Source organism: Pan paniscus, chromosome 16 (genome assembly GCF_029289425.2).
Source record: "Pan paniscus chromosome 16, NHGRI_mPanPan1-v2.0_pri, whole genome shotgun sequence".
NCBI classification, from domain to species: domain Eukaryota; kingdom Metazoa; phylum Chordata; class Mammalia; order Primates; family Hominidae; genus Pan; species Pan paniscus.
This window is the reverse complement of record NC_073265.2, coordinates 15,944,639-15,963,034: the sequence shown is the minus strand read 5'-3', so window position 1 is coordinate 15,963,034 and position 18,396 is coordinate 15,944,639. Positions and strand designations below refer to the sequence as shown.

The following is an 18,396-nucleotide window of genomic DNA, read 5'->3' as shown; positions in this document are numbered from 1 at the left end:
ACCTGGGTGATGAGTACAGAGATATGTCACAAATCCCCCTCTAGGCAGAGTATAGAGAAGAGTCCTATCACCTGGGTGATCAGGGCAGAGATATGTCATTAATACCACTGTAGGCAAAGCCTAGACAAGTTTTACATCACCTCAGCGTTCAGTGCAGAGATATGTCCCAATGTCCCTCTAGGCAGAGCTTAGACAACAGTCACATCACCTGGGTGATCAATGTAGAGACAAGTCACAGTGCCCCCATAGGAAGAGCCTAGAGAAGAGTTACATAAGCCGGGTGACCCATGCAGAGTGATGTCACAATGCCCTCTGTATGCAGAGACAAGAAAAGAGTTACATCACCAGGGTGATCAGTGCAGAGATATGTCACAATGCCCCTGTAGGCAGAGCATAGAGAAGAGTTGCATAACATGGGTGATCAGTACAGAGATATATCACAATGTCCCCTGTAGGCAGAGCATATGGAAGAGTTGCGTCACCTGGGTGATCAGTTCAGAGATATGTCACAGTGTCCCCTGTAGGCAAAGCCTAGGCAAGAGTTGCATCACCTTGGTGATCAGTGCGGTGATATGTCACAATGCCGTGTAGCCAGAGCCTAGACCAAAGTTAGAGCACCTGGGAGATCAGTGCAGAGATATGTCACAATGTCCCCAGTAGGCAGAGACCAAGCAAGAGTTGGATCACCTCGGGATCAGTGCAGAGATATGTCTCAATCCCCTTGTGGTCACAGCCTAGACAAGGGTTACCTCACTTCCGTTAACAGAGCAGAGATATGTCAAAAAGCCCCTGTAGGCAGAACCTACACAAGTGTGACATCACTTAGGTGATCATTGCAGAGATATGTCACATTACTCCCTGTAAGCAGAGCCTAGACAGGAGTTACATCACCTGGGTGATCAGTGCAGAGATATGTGACAAGGCCCCTTCAAGCAGAGCCTACAAAATATTTACATCACCTGAGTGATCAGTGCAGAGATCTGTCACAATGACCCCTTAGGCAGAGCTTAGAGCAGAGTTACATCACCTGGGTGATCAGTGCAGAGATATGTCACAATGCCCCCATAGGCAAATCCAAGACAAGAGTCCGTAACCTGGGTGATCAGGCAGAAATATGTGACAATGCCTCCAGTAGGCAGAGCCTAGAGAAGACTCCCATCACCTGGGTGATCAGTGCAGAGATATTTCACAATGACCCTGCAGGCAGAGTGTAAGCAAGGGTTACATCACCTAGATGATCAGTGCAGAGATATGTCACAAGTCCCCCTATAGGCAGAGCCTGGACAAGAGTTACATCACCTCTGTGTTGAATGCAGTGACATTTCATTATGTGCCGTAGGCAGAGCCTAGTCAAGCGTTACATCATCTGGGTGATCAGTGCAGAGATATGTCACAAAGCCCCCATACACAGAGCCTAGATAAGAGTCCCATCACCTGGGTGATCAGTGCAGAAATATGTCACAATGCCCCCATAGGCAGATCCAACACAAGAGTTACATCACCTGGGTGATCAGTGTAGAGATATGTCACAATGTCCCCATGGGCAGAGCCTAGACAAGAATCCCATCACCTGGGTGATCAGTGCAGAGATAAGCCCCTGTAGGCAGAGCCTAGACAAAAGTTACATCACTTTGTTGATCAGTTCAGAGAAGTGTCATGATGACTGTTTGCTCCCGGAGCTCTGCGGACACTCGAAAACATGCAGGGAAGGATGGAAGACTGGCATGGTGCCTTCGCTCCCCTTGCCAGTTTCCTAACCGGCCACACTGCACACTCCCCATGTTGCCACACATGGGAATCCATCGTCAGGCCATCACGCCGATAAGGCATCTTCTCTCTGGGGTCTCACTCTGGTCTCCTACTTTGAAATGAACAAGAGCCACACGCCTGCGTGTGTGAGACTGTCCCGGCAATGGCGACACCCACAGGCACTGCCTCCTTCACGGAGAGAGGGCCTGGAGCACTCAAGACGCCCAAGGAGGTTCGGTTCCACACTCCCCTCCACCCTCCCAGGCCGGTTTCTCCCTGCTGAAGATGCGTGGGAGCCCAGAGAGCTGCTTCCAGTTCCCGTGGGATTCCTGCAGAGGTCCGGAGAGCCAGCCCTCGAAACGCGCCCCTCTCACCCCTTCCCCCTCAACCCCTTCCTCTTTGTCTGTCAGGCCGCACCACCACAATCACCACGACCTTCCCCCCCACCCCCCCACCCACCGGCCGCAGGCCTCGACGCCCTGGGACCCTTCCTGGGAGTGGCGGGCTGTCCCAGGGCTCACCGCCATTCATGAAGGGGTGGAGCCTGCCTGCCTGTGGGCCTTCATAATAGCGGATGGCTGGCTGTCCGGGCAGGCCTCCTGGCTGCACCTGCCGCAGTGCACAGTCTGGCTGAGGTGCGCGGGAGCCTGCCGGCCTCTCTCTGCCCGTGTCCGTCTGTGAAATCGTGGCCGGGGCTCCCCGCGATGGCCCTCCTGAAATCTTCGGATGGCACCCTCCCCGCGGAAGCCCGGGGACAGGGACGGCGAAGGAGACTCGTTTGGACCCCGAGCCAAAGCGAGGCCCTGCGAGCCTGCTTTGAGCGTAACATGTACCTGGGTATTGCCACCAGAGAACGGCTGGCCCAGGCCATCGGCATTCCAGAGCCCATGGTCCATATTTGGTTTCAGAATGAGAGGTCACGCCAGCTGAGGCAGCACCGGTGGGAATCTTGGCCCTGGCCCGGGAGACGCTGCCCGCAAGAAGGCAGGCAAAAGCGGACTGCCGTCACCGGATCCCCGACCGCCCTGCTCCTCCGAGGCTTTGAGTAGAATTGCTTTCCAGGCATCACTGCCAGGGAAGAGCTGGCCAGAGAGACGGGCCTCCCGGAGTCCAGGATTCAGATCTGGTTTCAGAATTGAAGGGTCAGGCACCCGGGAGAGGCTGGCAGAGCGAAAACGCAGGCAGACGGCCTGTGCAACGCGGCCCATGGCAGTTGTCACCCTGCTCCCTCGTGGGTCGCCTTTGCCCACACCGGCACGTGGGGAAAGGGGCTTCGTGCACCCCATGTGCCCTGTGAAGCTGGGGCTCTCCCACAGGTGGCTTTTGTGAGCCAGGGAGTGAGGGCCGTCCCTGTACTCCAGGCCAGCCAGGCCGCGCCGGCAGAGGGGATCTCTCAACCTGCCCCGGCACACGGGGATTTTGCCTACGCTGCCCCGGATCCACCGGAAGGGGCGCTCTCCCATCTTCAGGCTCCTCCGTGGTCTCCGCAACCGTGCAAAAGCCGGGACGACCGGGACCCGCAGTGCGACGGCCTGCCGGGCCCTTGCGTGGTGGGACAGCCTAGGCCCGTTCAAGCGGGGCCACAGGGCCAAGGTGTGCTTGCACCACCCGCATCCCAGGGGAGTCCGTGGTGGTGCTGGGGCAGGGGTCCCCAGGTCGCTGGGGCGGCATGGGTACCCCAAGCCGGGGCAGCTCCATCTCGCCAGCCCGCGCTCCCAGTGTTCTCCTCGTGGCAGGGGCACATGCAAGGCACGCCGGCGCCCTCCCAGGCGCTCCAGGAGCTGGGGCGGCCTTCTGCACTCCCCTCTGGCCTGCTGCTGGATGAGCTCCTGGCGAGCCCGGTGTTTCTGCAGCAGGCGCAACCTTTCCTAGAAGTGGAAGCCCCGGGGGAGCTGGAGGCCTTGGAAGAGGCCACCTCACTGGAAGCACCCCTCAGTGAGCAAGAATACTGGGCTCTGCTGGAGGAGATTTAGGTCGCGAGGTTGGGAAGGGGTCGGGTCGGGGCAGGGCGTTGGCCTCTGTTTCGCAGGGAACACCTGGCTCGCTATGCAGGGGCGTGTCTTCCCCCTGACCCCTCCACCGGGCTGACCTGCGTGGGATTCCTGCCTTCTAGGAATAGGCCCAGTGGGAGACCCCACACAGCGGAGAACTGCCATTCTTTCCTGTGCATCCCGAGGATCCCTGAGCCGGCCCAATTACCAGCAGGTGGGCCACCTACTGCGCAAGAGCGAGTTTGCGGGCAGCCACCTAGGCTGTGGTAGCAGCCCCGGCAGAGCTCTTATGCCTTTCCACCACCCCACCCCCGCCCGACCAGCCCCACCCCACCCCCACCCCCCAGCCCCGGAAAATGCATCCTCCCCTGGGCTGGGTGGAGACACCCATCCCGCAAAACAATCGGCCCACGCAGCGTCCAGACCTGATACCCCTCTGGTGGCTGGCCTCCTCTGCACATCCGCGCCACCATCGCCCGCCCACCGGTGCCCCTGCAGCCTCCCAGCTGCCACCATGGAGCACCTGGTGGTGGAATGCAGAACTCTAGCACTCTTTGCTGGCCTCCTGGCTAGAACAGCACTCATTGCACACTCTGGCTGACGTGGAAGGGAGACCGCTGGCCTCTCTGTGCCCTTGTCCTTCTGTGAAATTCCGGCTGAGGCTCACCCAACAGCTTCCGACGCTTTTTAGTCAAAGCCTGTAGAATAGTTACATCTCCTGGATGATCAGTTCAGAATTATGTCACAATGCTCCCTCCCTGCGGAGCCTAGAGAAGATTTGCATCATTTGGGTGATCAGTGCAGAGATATATCACAATGTCCCCTGTACAAAAAGCCTGGAAATGATTTACATCACCTTGGTGATCAGTGCATAGGTATGTCAGAAACACTCAGTAGGCTGAATCTAGACAAGGGTTACATCACTTAGGTGATCAGTGTAGAGATATGTGAAAATTACTGTGTAGACAGAGCCTACTCAAGTGTTCCATTACCTAGTGATCAGTGCAGGGATAAGTCGTAAAGACTCCTGTAGGCAGAGTGTAGACAAGTGTTTCCTCCCAGGGGTGATCAGTGCAGAGATATGTCACAAAGCCCCTGTAAGCAGAACCTTGACAAGGGTTACATCACCGGTTTGATCAGTGGAAATGTGTATCCCAAAGCCCCTTGTAGGCAAAGCCCAGACAATTGTTACATCACCTGGGTGAGCAGTGGAGAGATCTGTCACAATGCCCCTGTAGGCAGAGCTTAGAGAAGGATTACATCACCTGGGTGATCAGTGCAGAGATATGTCAAAACAATCCTATAGGCTGAACCTAGAAAGGCTTTTCATCACCCAGGTGATCAGTGCAGAGATATGTGAGAATTCCCATGTAGGCAGAGTCTAGACAAGTGTTACATCACCTAGGTAATCAGTGCAGGTAAAAATCATAAAGCCTCCTGTAGGCAGAGCGTAGACAATAGTTTCATCACTTGGTTGATCAGTTCAGAGATGTGTCACAATGACCATGTAGGCAGATCTAAGACAAGAGTCCATCACCTGGGTGATCAGTGCAGAGAGATGTACCAATGTCCCCTGTAGGCAGTGCCTAGACAAGGGTTGCATCACCTCAGAGATCAGTGCATGGATATGTCACAAAGCCTTCTGTAGGCAAAGCCCATACAAGGATTACATCACCTAGCTGATCAGTGCAGTGATATGTCACAAAAATCCCTGTAGACAGAGCCTAGACAAGAGTTACATCACCTGGGTGATCAGTGCAGATATCTGAAACAATGCCCCCATTGACAGAGCCTAGACAAGACTTTCATCACCTGGGTGATCAGTGCAGAGATATGTCACAAATCCCCCTCTAGGCAGAGTACAGAGAAGAGTCCCATCACCTGGGTGATCAGAGCAGAGATATTTCACAATGCCCCATGTAGGCATACAGTGGACAAGAGTTACATAACCTAGGTGATCTGTGCAGAACTATGTCAAAACGACCCGGTAGGCAGAGGCTAGATAAATGTTACATCACCTGGGTGATCAGGGCAGACATACGTCACAATACCCCCTGTAGGTGGAGCCTAGACAAGAGTTACATAACCTGGGTGATCAGCACAGAGATCCGTCACAATACCCCCTGTAGGTGGAGCCTAGACAAGAGTTACATCACCTAGGTGATCAGTGTAGAGATATGTCACAAAGCCCCTGAAAGCAGAGCGTAAACAAGTGTTACATCACCTGGGCGATCAGTGCAGAAATATGTCACAAAGTCCCTGTAGACCGAGCCTAGACAAGAGTTACATCTCCTGGGTGATCAGTGCAAAGATATGTCACAAAGCCCCCTGTACACAAATCCCAGAAAATTGTTACATCACCTGGGGGATCAGTGGAGATATCTGTCACAATTCCCCTTTAGGCGCAGCTTAGACAAACGTTACATCACATGAGTGATCAGTGCAGAGATATGTCACTGTGCCCCCATAGGCAGATCCAAACAAGCGTCCATCACCTGGGTGATCAGTGCAGAAATATGCCACAATGATGCCAGTAGGCAGATATAGACAACAGTTACATCACCTGCGTGATCACTGCAGAGATATGTCACAATGCCCCTGTTGGCAGAGCCTAGACAAGTTTTACATCACCTGGGTGATCAGTGCAGTGATGTTTCACAAGCTCCCTGTACCCAGAGCCTAGACAAGAGTTACATCAGCTGTGTGATCAGTGCAGTGACATGTCACAATGTCCCTGTAGCCATATCCTTGAGAAAAGTGACATCACCTGTGTGATCAGTGCGGAGATATGTTCCAATGTCTCCAGTAGGCAGAGCCTAGAGAAGAGTTACATCACCTGGGTGATCAGGGCAGAGATATGTCACAATGCCCCCTGTAAGCAGATCCCAGACAAGAGTTGCATCACCTGGGTGATCAGTGCAGAGATATGTCATAAATCCCACTGTAGGCAAAGCCTAGACAAGTTTTACATCACCTAAGCGATCAGTGCAGAGATGTGTCCCAATGTCCCTCTAGGCAGATCTTAGACAAGAGTCACATCTCCTGGGTGATCAGTGCAGAGATAAGACACGATGCTCCCGTAGGCAGAGCCTAGACAAGAGTTACATAACAAGGGTGATCCGTGCAGAGTGATTTCACAACGCCCTCTGTAGGCAGAGACTAGAAAAGCGTTACATCACCTGGGTGATCAGTGCAGAGATATGTCACAATGTGCCAAGTAGGAAAGCCTAGGCAAGAGTTACATCACCTTTGTCATCAGTTCAGGGGTATGTGAAAACGCCCCTGTTGGCAAAGCCTAGACAAGAGTTACAACACCTAGTTGATCAGTGCAGAGATATTTCAAAATACCCCCTGTAGGCAGATCCTAGACAAGAGTTGAATCACCTGGGTGATCTGTGTAGATTTATTTCACAAGGCCCCCTTTGGGCAGAGGGTAGGCAAGAGTTTCATCACCTAGGTGATCAGGGGGGAGATTTGTCAAAATTCCCTGTAGGCAGTGCTGATAAAAGTGTTATATCACCTAAGTGATCAGTGCAGAGATATGTCACAAAACTCCTGTAGGCAGAACTTGGATGAGTTACATCACCTGGGTGATCAGTGCAAAGGTATGTCAGAAAGCCCCCTGTAGGCAAAGCCTAGACAATAGTTACATCACTTGGGTGATCAGTGGCGAGATCTCTCACAATTCCCCTGTAGGCAGAGTTTATACAACAGTTACATCACCTGGGTGATCAGTGCAGAGATATGTCACATTGCCACCATGGGCAGATCCTAGACAAGGGTCCGTCACCTGGGTGGTCAGTGCAGAAATATGTCACAATGCCCCCTTAGGCAGAGCCTAGTCAAAAGCCCCATCACCTGGATGATCAGTGCAGAGTTATGTCACAAAGTCCCTTTAGGCAGATCCTAGACAAGAGTTACATCACTTGGATGATCAGTGCAGAGATATGTCACAATGCCACTGTAGGCAGAGCCTAGACAAGAGTTAGCTGACCTAGGTGATCACTGCAGAGATACATCGCAATGCCCCTGTAGGCAGAGCCTTGAAAAGTCTTATATCACCTGGGTGATAATTGCAGGGATATGTCACAAAGCACCCTGTAGGCAGATCCTAGAGAAGAGTTATATTACCTGGGTGATCAGTGCAGAGATATGTCACAAGCCCCCTGTAGGCAGAGCCTAGACAAGAGTTATATCACCTGGGTCAGTAGTGCAGTGATATGTCAAAATGCCGTGTAGCCAGAGCCTAGAATAAAGTTACAGCACCTGGGAGATCAGTGCAGAGATAAGTCACAATGCCTCCATGGGCAGAGCCTAGACAAGTTACATAATACGGGTGATCCGTGAAGAGTGATGTCACAATGCCCTCTGTAGGCAGAGAGTAGAAAAGAGTTACATCACCTGGGTGATCAGTGCAGAGATATGTCACAATGCCACTGTAGGCAGGGCCTAGACAAGAGTTACGTGACCTAGGTGATCAGTACAGAGATACATCGCAATGTCCCTGTAGGCAGAGCCTTGACAAGTGGTACATCACCTGGGTGATCATTGCTGGGATATGTCACAAAGAACCCCGTAGGCAGATCTTAGAAAAGAGTTACATCCCCTGGGTGATCAGTGCAGACATTTCTCAAAATTCCCTATAGGCAGTGCTTATAAAAGTGTTACATCACCAAAGTGACCAGTGCAGACATATGTCACAAAGCTCCTGTATGCAGAACTTAGATTAGTTACATCACCTCCGTGATCAGTGCAAAGTTATGTCACAAAGCCCCCTGTAGGCAAAGCCTAGAGAATAGTTACATCACTTGGGTGATCAGTGGAGAGATCTCTCACAATTCCCCTGTAGGCAGAGCTTATACAACATTTACATCACCTGGGTTATCAGTGCAGAGATATGTCAGAATGCCCCCACAGGCTGACGCAAGACAAGAGTCCATCACCTGGGTGATCAGTGCAGAAATATGTAACAATGCCCCCTTAAGCAGAGCCTAGACAAAAGCCCCATCACGTGGATGATCATTGCAGAGTAATGTAAGAAAGTCCCCTTAGGCAGATCCTAGACAGGTGTTACATCAATTAGATGATCAGTGCTGAGTTATGTAACAGTGCCAGTGTAGGCAGAGCCCAGACAAGAGTTACATGACCTAGGTGATCAGTGCAGAGATACATCGCAATGTCCCTGTAGGCAGAGCCTTGACAAGCGGTACATCAACTGGGTGGTCATTGCAGAGATGTGTCACAAAGCACCCTGTAGGCAGATCCTAGAAAAATGTTACATCGCCTGGGTGATCAGTGCAGAGATACGTCAAAATGCCAGTGTAGGCAGAGACCAGGCATGAGTTGGATCACCTCGGGATCAGTGCAGAGATGTCTCAATCCTCCTGTGGGCACAGCCTAGACAAGAGTTACATCACCTCTGATAACAGTGCAGAGATATGTCAAAATGCCCCTGTAGGCAGAGTCTACACAAGTGTTACATCCCTTAGGTGATCAGTGCAGAGATATGTCACAATGTCCCCTCTAGGCAGAGCATAGAGAAGAGTTGCATCACCTGGGTGATCAGTGCAGAGATATGTCACAATATCCCCTCTAGGCAAAGCCTAGGCAAGAGTTACATCACCTTTGTCACCAGTACAGGGATATGTGAAAACGCACAAGTAGGGAGAGCCTAGACAAGAGTTACATCACCCAGTTGATCAGTGCAGCGATATTTCACAATACCCCCTGGAGGCAGATCCTAGACAAGAGTTGGATCACCTGGGTGATCAGTGCGTAGATATTTCACAATGCCCCCTTTGGGCAGAGGGTAGACAAGTGTTACATCACCCAGGTGATCAGTGCTGATATTTATCAAAATTCCCTGTAGGCAGTGCTTATAAAAGTGTTACATCACCTAAGTGATCAGTGCAGAGGTATGTCACAAAGCTCCTGTAGGCAGAATTTAGATGAGTTATATCACCTGTGTGATCTGTGCAAAGGTATGTCACAAAGCCCCCTGTAGGCAAAGCCTAGACAATAGTTACATCACTTGGGTGATCAGTGGTGAGATCTCTCACAATTCCCCTGTCGGCAGAGCTTATACAACAGTTACATCACCTGGTTGATCAGTGCAGAGATATGTCACAATATCCATGTAGGCAGATGTAAGACAAGAGTCCATCACCTGGGTGATCAGTGCAGAGATACGTACGAATGTCCCCTGTAGGCAGTGCCTAGACAACAGTTGCAGCACCTCAGAGATCAGTGCATAGATATGTCACAAAGCCTTCTGTAGGCAAAGCCCATACAAGGCTTACATCACCTAGGTAATTAGTGCAGTGATATGTCACAAAAATCCCTGTAGACAGAGCCTAGAAAAAGTTACATCACCTGGGTGATCAGTGCAGATATTTGACACAATGTCCCCATAGACAGAGCCTTGACAAGTCTTCCATCACCTGGGTGATCAGTGCAGAGATATGTCACAAACCCCCTCTAGGCCGAGTATGGAGAAGAGTCCCATCACCTGGGTGATCAGTGCAGAGATATTTCACAATGCGCCTGTAGGCAGAGAGTGGACAAGAGTTACATAACCTAGGTGATCTATGCAGAGCTATGTCAAAACGCCCCTTTAGGCAGAGCCTAGATAAACGTTACATCACCTGGGTTACCAGTGCAGAGATACGTCACAATACCCCCTGTGGGTTGAGCCAAGACAAGAGTTACATCACCTGTGTGATCAGTGCAGAGATACGTCATAATACCCCCTGTACTTGCGGCCTAGACAAGAGTTATATCACCTGGGTGATCAGTACAGAAATATGTCACAAAGCCCCTGTAGGCAGAGCCTAGAAAAGAGTTACATGACCTAGTTGATCAGTGCAGAGATATTTCACAATGTCCCCTGTAGGCAATGCCTAGGCATGGGTTACAACACCTTTGTCATCAGTTCAGGGATATGTGAAAACACCTCTGTGGGGAGAGCCTAGACAAAAATTCCATCACCTAGGTGATCAGTGCAGAGATATTGCACAATACCTCCTGTAGGCAGATCGTAGACAAGAATTGAATAACCTGGGTGATCAGGGCAGAGATATTTCACAATGCCCCCTTTGGGCAGAGGGTAGACAAGATTTACATCACCCAGGTGATCAGTGCAGAAATTTGTCAATATTCCCTGTAGGCAGTGCTTATAAAATTCTTATATCACCTAAGCGATCAGTGCAGAGATATGTCACAAAGTTGCTGTAGGCAGAACTTACATGAGTTACATCACCTGGGTGATCAGTGCAAAGGTATGTCACAAAGCCCCCTGTAGGCAAAGCCTAGACAATAGTTACATCACTTGGGTGATCAGTGGTGAGATCTCTCACAATTCCCCTGTCGGCAGAGCTTATACAACAGTTACATCACCTGGATGATCAGTGCAGAGATATGTCACAATATCCATGTAGGCAGATGTAAGACAAGAGTCCATCACCTGGGTGATCAGTGCAGAAATACGTACCAATGTCCCCTGTAGGCAGTGCCTAGACAAGAGTTGCAGCACCTCAGAGATCAGTGCATAGATATGTCACAAAGCCTTCTGTAGGCAAAGCCCATACAAGGCTTACATCACCTAGGTAATTAGTGCAGTGATATGTCACAAAAATCCCTGTAGACAGAGCCTAGAAAAGAGTTACATCACCTGGGTGATCAGTGCAGATATTTGACACAATACCCCCATAGACAGAGCCTTGACAAGACTTCCATCACCTGGGTGATCCGTGCAGAGATATGTCACAAACCCCCCTCTCGGCCGAGTATGGAGAAGAGTCCCATCACCTGGGTGATCAGTGCAGAGATATTTCACAATGCGCCTGTAGGCAGAGAGTGGACAAGAGTTACATAACCTAGGTGATCTATGCAGAGCTATGTCAAAACGCCCCTTTAGGCAGAGCCTAGATAAACGTTACATCACCTGGGTTATCAGTGCAGAGATACGTCACAATACCCCCTGTAGGTTGAGCCAAGACAAGAGTTACATCACCTGTGTGATCAGTGCAGAGATACGTCATAATACCCCCTGTACTTGGGGCCTAGACAAGAGTGACATCACCTGGGTGATCAGTACAGAAATATGTCACAAAGCCCCTGTAGGCAGAGCCTAGAAAAGAGTTACATGACCTAGTTGATCAGTGCAGAGATATTTCACAATGTCCCCTGTAGGCAATGCCTAGGCATGGGTTACATCACCTTTGTCATCAGTTCAGGGATATGTGAAAACACCCCTGTGGGGAGAGCCTAGACAAAAATTCCATCACCTAGGTGATCAGTGCAGAGATATTTCACAATACCTCCTGTAGGCAGATCGTAGACAAGAATTGAATAACCTGGGTGATCAGGGCAGAGATATTTCACAATGCCCCCTTTGGGCAGAGGGTAGACAAGATTTACATCACCTAGGTGATCAGTGCAGAAATTTGTCAATATTCCCTGTAGGCAGTGCTTATAAAATTCTTATATCACCTAAGTGATCAGTGCAGAGATATGTCACAAAGTTGCTGTAGGCAGAACTTACATGAGTTACATCACCTGGGTGATCAGTGCAAAGGTATGTCACAAAGCCCCCTGTAGGCAAAGCCTAGACAACAGTTACATCACTTGGGTGATCAGTGGCGAGGTCTCTCACAATTCTCCTGTAGGCAGAGCTTATAGAACAGTTACATCACCTGGGTGATCATTGCAGAGATATGTCACAATGCCCCCATAGACAGATCCAAGACAAGAGTCCGTCACCTGGATGATCAGTGCAGAAATATGTCACAATGCCCCCTTAAGCAGAGCCTAGACAAAAGCCCCATCACCTGGATGATCAGTGCATAATTATGTCACTAAGTCCCTTGAGGCAGATCCTAGACAAGAGTCGCATCACTTGGATGATCAGTGCAGAGATATGTCACAAAGACACTGTAGGCAGAGCCTAGACAAGAGTTACATGACCTAGGTGATCAGTGCAGAGATACAGTGCAATGTCTCTGTAGGCAGAGCCTTGACAAGTGGTATATCACCTGGGTGATCATTGCATGGATATGTCACAAAGCACCCTGTAGGCAGATCCTAGAGAAGATTTATATCACCTGGGTGATCAGTGCAGAGATATGTCACAAGCCCCTTTAGGCAGATCCTAGACAAGAGTTATATCACCTGGGTGATCAGTGCAATGATATGTCACAATGCCGTGTAGCCAGAGCCTAGACTAACGTAACAGCACCTGGGAGATCAGTGCAGAGATATGTCACAATTTCCCCAGTGGGCAGAGACCAGGCAAGAGTTGGATCACCTCGGTATCAGTGCAGAGATACGTCTCAATCCCCCTGTGGGCACAGCCTTGACAAGAGTTACATCACCTCGGGTAAAAGTGCAGAGATATGTCAAAATGCCCCTGTAGGCAGAGCATTCACAATTGTTACATCACTTAGGTTATCAGTGCAGAGATATGTCACAATATCCCCTGTAAGCAGAGCCTAGACAAGAGTTACGTCACCTGGGTGATCAGTGTAGAGATATGTGACAAGGCCCCTATAAGCAGAGACTAGACAATAGTTACGTCACCTGAGAGATCAGTGCAGAGATCTGTCACAACGCCCATTTAGGCAGAGCTGATACCAGAGTTACATCACCTGAGTGATCAGTGCAGAGATATGTCACAATGCCCCCATAGGCAAATCCAAGACAAGAGTCCGTCACCTGGGTGATCAGTGCAGAAATATGTGACAATGCCCCCAGTAGGCAGAGCCTAGAGAATAGTCCGATCACCTCTGTGAAAAGTGCAGAGATATTTCACAATGCCTCTGCAGGCAGAGCATAAGCAAGCTTTACATCACCTAGATGATCAGTGCAGAGATATGTCACAAGCCCCACAATAGGCAGAGCCTGGACAAGAGTTACATCACCTCGGTGATCAATGCAGTGATATGTCACTATGCCCCCTAGGCAGAGCCTAGTCAAGCATTACATCACCTGGGTGATCCGTGCAGAGTGATGTCACAACGCCCTATGTAGGCAGAGACTAGAAAAGAGTTGAATCACGTCGGTGATCAATGCGGAGATATGTCACAATGTCTCCAGTAGGCAGAGCCTACACAAGAGTTATATCACCTGAGTGATCAGGGCAGAGATATGTCACAATGCCCCCTGTAAGCAGATCCCAGACAAGAGTTGCATCACCTCGGTGATAAGTGCAGAGATATGTCTCAATGCCCCCTGTTGGCGAAGCCTATACAAGAGTTACATTATCTCGGTTATCAGTGCAGCGATATGTTAAAATGCCCCTGTAGGCAGAGCCTAGACAAGAGTTACATCACCTGGGTGATCAGTGCAGATATATCTCACAATACCCCCTGTAAGCAGAGCCTAGAAATGAGTTACATCACCTGGGTGATCAGCGCAGAGATATGTCATAAATCCCACTGTAGGCAAAACCTAGACAACTTTTACATCACCTCAGGAATCAGTGCAGCGATATGTCCCAATGTCCCTCTAGGCAGAGGTTAGACAAGAGGCACATCTCCTGCGTGATCAGTGCAGTGCTAAGTCACAATGCCCCCATAGGCAGAACCTATTCAAGAGTTACATAACCCGGGTGACCCGTGCAGAGCAATATCACAACACCCTCTGTAGGCAGAGACTAGAAAGGAGTTACATCACCTGGGTGATCAGTGCAGAGATATGTCACAATTCCCCCTGTAGGCAGAGCATAGAGAAGAGTTGCATCACCTGGGTGATCAGTGCAGAGATATGTCACAATGTCCCCTGTAGGCAGAGCATAGGGAAGAGTTACATCACCTCGGTGATCAGTGCAGAGATATGTCACAATGTCCTCTGTAGGCAAAGCCTAGGCAAGAGTTACATCACCTTTGTCATCAGTTCAGGGATATGTGAAAACGCCCTGTAGGCAGAGCCTAGACAAGAGTTACATTCCCTAGTTGATGATTGCAGAGATATTACACTATACCCTCTGTAGGCAGATCCTAGACAATAGTAGAGTCATCTCGGTGATCAGTGAAGAGACATTTCACAATGCCCACTTTGGGCAGAAGGTAGACAAGGGTTACATCACCTAGGTGATCAGTGCTGAAATTTGTCAAAATTCCCTGTAGGCAGTGCTTATAAAAGTGTTACATCACCTAAGTGATCAGTGCGGAGATATGTCACAAAGCTCCTGTAGGCAGAACTCAGATGAGTTACATCACCTGGGTGATCAGGGCAAATGTATGTCACAAAGCCCCCTGTAGGCAAAGCCTAAACAATAGTTACTTCTCTTGGGTGATCAGTGGCGAGATATCTCACAGTTCCCCTGTAGGCCCAGCTTATACAACAGTAACATCACCTGGGTGATCAGTGCAGAGATGTGTTACAATGCCCCCATAGGGAGATCCAAGACAAGAGTCCGTCACCTGGGTGATCAGTGCAGAAATATTTCACAATGCCACCTTAGGCAGAGCCTAGACAAAAGCCCCTTCACCTGGATGATGAGTGCAGAGTTATGTCACAAAGTCCCTTTAGGCAGATCCTAGACAAGAGTTACATCATTTGGATGATCAGTGCAGAGATATGTCACAATGCCACTGCAGGCAGAGCCTAGACAAGAGTTACACGGCTCAGGTGATCAGTGCAGAGATACATCGTAATGTCCCTGTAGGCCTAGCATTGACATGTGTTACATCACATGGGTGAACATTGCAGGGATATGTCACAAAGCAACCGGTAGGCAGATCCTAGAAAAGAGTTACATCACCTGGGTGATCAGTGCAGAGATTTGTCAAAATTCCCTTTAGGCAGTGCTTATAAAATTGTTACATCACCCAAGTGAACAGTGCAGAGATATGTCACAAAGCTCCTGTAGGCAGAACTTAGATGAGTTACATCACCTGCCTGGTCAGTGCAAATTTATATCACAAAGCCCCCTGTAGGCAAAGCCTAGACAACAGTTACATCACTTGGGTGATCAGTGGCGAGATCTCTCACAATTCCCCTGTAGGCAGAGCTTAAACAACAGTTACATCACCTGGGTGATCATTGCAGAGATATGTCACAATGCCCCCATAGACAGATCCAAGACAAGTGTCCGTCACCTGGATGATCAGTGCAGAAATATGTCACAATGCCCCTTTAAGCAGAGCCTAGACAAAAGCCCCATCACCTGGATGATCAGTGCATAATTATGTCACTAAGTCCCTTTAGGCAGATCCTAGACAAGCGTTGCATCACTTGGATGATCAGTGCAGAGATATGTCACAAAGACACTGTAGGCAGAGCCTAGACAAGAGTTACATGACCTAGGTGATCAGTGCAGAGATACAGCGCAATGTCCCTGTAGGCAGAGCCTTGAGAAGTGGTACATCACCTGGGTGATCATTGCAGGGATATGTCATAAGCTCCCTGTAGGCAGAGCCTAGACAACGTTTATATCACCTGGGTTATCAGTGCAGTGATATGTCACAATGCCATGTAGCCAGAGCCTAGACTAAAGTTACAGCACCTGGGAGATCATTGCGGAGATATATCACAATGTCCCCAGTAGGCAGAGACCAGGCAAGAGTTGGATCACTTCGGGATCAGCGCAGAGATATGTCTCAATCCCCCTGTGGGCACAGCCTAGAAAAGAGTTACATCACCTCGCTTAACAGTGCAGAGATATGTCAAAATGCCCCTGTAGGCAGAGCCTACACAAGAGTTACCTCACTTAGGTGATCAATGAAGAGATATGTCACAATACCCCCTGTAAGCAGAGCGTAGGCAAGAGTTACGTCACCTGGGTGATCAGTGCAGAGATATGTGACAAGGCCCCTTTAAGCAGAGCCTAGACAATAGTTACATCACCTGAGTGATCAGTGCAGAGATCTGTCACAATGCCCCTTTAGGCAGAGCTTAGACCAGACTTACATCACCAGGGTGATCAGTGCAGAGATGTGTCACAAAGCCCCTGTAATCAGAGCCTATACAAGAGTTTCCTCACTTGGTTGATCAGTTCAGAGATGTGTCACAATGTCCACGTAGGCAGATCTAAGACAAGAGTCCATCACCTGGGTGATCACTGCAGAGATATGTACCATTGTCCCCTGCAGGCAGTGCCTAGAGAAGAGTTGCATCACCTCAGAGTTCAGTGAATAGATATGTCACAAAGCCTTCTGTAGGCAAAGCCCATACATGGCTTACATCACCTAGGTGATCAGTGCAGTTATATATCACAAAAATCCCTGTAGACAGAGCCTAGAAAAGAGTTACATCACCTGGGTTATCAGTGCAGATATTTGACACAATGCCCGCATAGACAGAGCCTAGACAAGACTTCCATAACCTGGGTGATCAGTGCAGAGATATGTCACAAATGCCCCTCTAGGCAGTGTATAGAGAAGAGTCCCATCACCTGGGTGATCAGTGCAGAGATATTTTACAATGTCCCTTGTAGGCAGAGAATGGGCAAGAGTTACATAACCTAGGTGATCTGTGCAGAGCTATGTCAAAACGCCACAGTAGGCAGAGCCTAGATAATTGTTACATCACCTGGGTGATCAGTGCAGAGATATGTTACAATGCCCCTATAGGCAAATCCAAGACAAGAGTCCGTCACCTGGGTGATCAGTGCAGAAATATGTGACAATGCCCCCAGGAGGCACAGCCTAGAGAAGAGTCCCATCACCTGGGCGATCAGTGCAGAAATATTTCACAATGCCCCTGCAGACAGAGCGTAAGCAATAGTTACATCACCTACATGATCAGTGCAGAGATGTGTCACAAGGCCCCCTATAGGCAGAGCCTAGAAAAGAGTTACATCACCTCAGTGATCAATGCAGTGATATGTCACTATGTCCCGCAGGCAGAACATAGTCAAGCGTTACATCATGTGGGTGATCCGTGCAGAGATATGTCACAAATCCCCCATACACAGAGCCTAGACAATAGTCCCATCTCCTGGGTGATCAGTGCAGAAATATGTCACAATGCCCCCATAGGCAGATCCACCACAAGTGTTACATCACCTGGGTGATCAGTGTAGAGATATGTCACAGTGCCCCCATAGGCAGAGGCTAGACAAAAGTCCCATCACCTGGGTGATCAGTGCAGAGATATGTCACAAAGCCCCTGTAGGCAGAGCCTAGACAAGGATTACATCACTTTGTTGATCAGTTCAGAGATGTGTCATGCTGACTGTTTGCTCCCGGAGCTCTGCGGGCACCCGGAAATGTGCAGGGAAGGGTGGAAGACCGGCATGGTGCCTTTACTCTCCTTACCAGTTTCCAAACCGGCCACACTGCAGACTCCCCATGTTGCCGCACACGGGAATCCATCGGCAGGCCATCACGCCGGGGAGGCATCTTCTCTATGGGGTCTTGCTCTGGTCTCCTACGTGGAAATGAATGAAAGCCACACGTCTGTGTGTGTGAGACTGTCCCGGCAATGGCGACACCCACAGGCACTGCCTCCTTCACGGAGAGAGAGCCTGGAACACTCAAGACTTCCACGGAGGTTCAGTTTCACACTCCCCTCCACCCTCCCAGACCGGTTTCTCACTGCTGAAGACGCGTAGGAGCCCAGAGAGTGGCTTCCAGCTCCCGAGGGATTCCTGGAGATGTCCAGAGAGCCAGCCCCCGAAACTAGCCCCCCTCACCCCTTCCCCCTCGCCCCCTTC

At 49.9% G+C, this 18,396-nt stretch overlaps 1 pseudogene; it reads left to right on the top strand.

Annotated features, from left to right (window-relative positions):
• Positions 1–2,384: 2,384 nt before the first annotated feature.
• LOC100981880 (double homeobox protein 4-like protein 4) lies at positions 2,385–3,722 on the top strand (annotated as a pseudogene).
• The last annotated feature ends 14,674 nt before the right edge of the window (positions 3,723–18,396 follow it).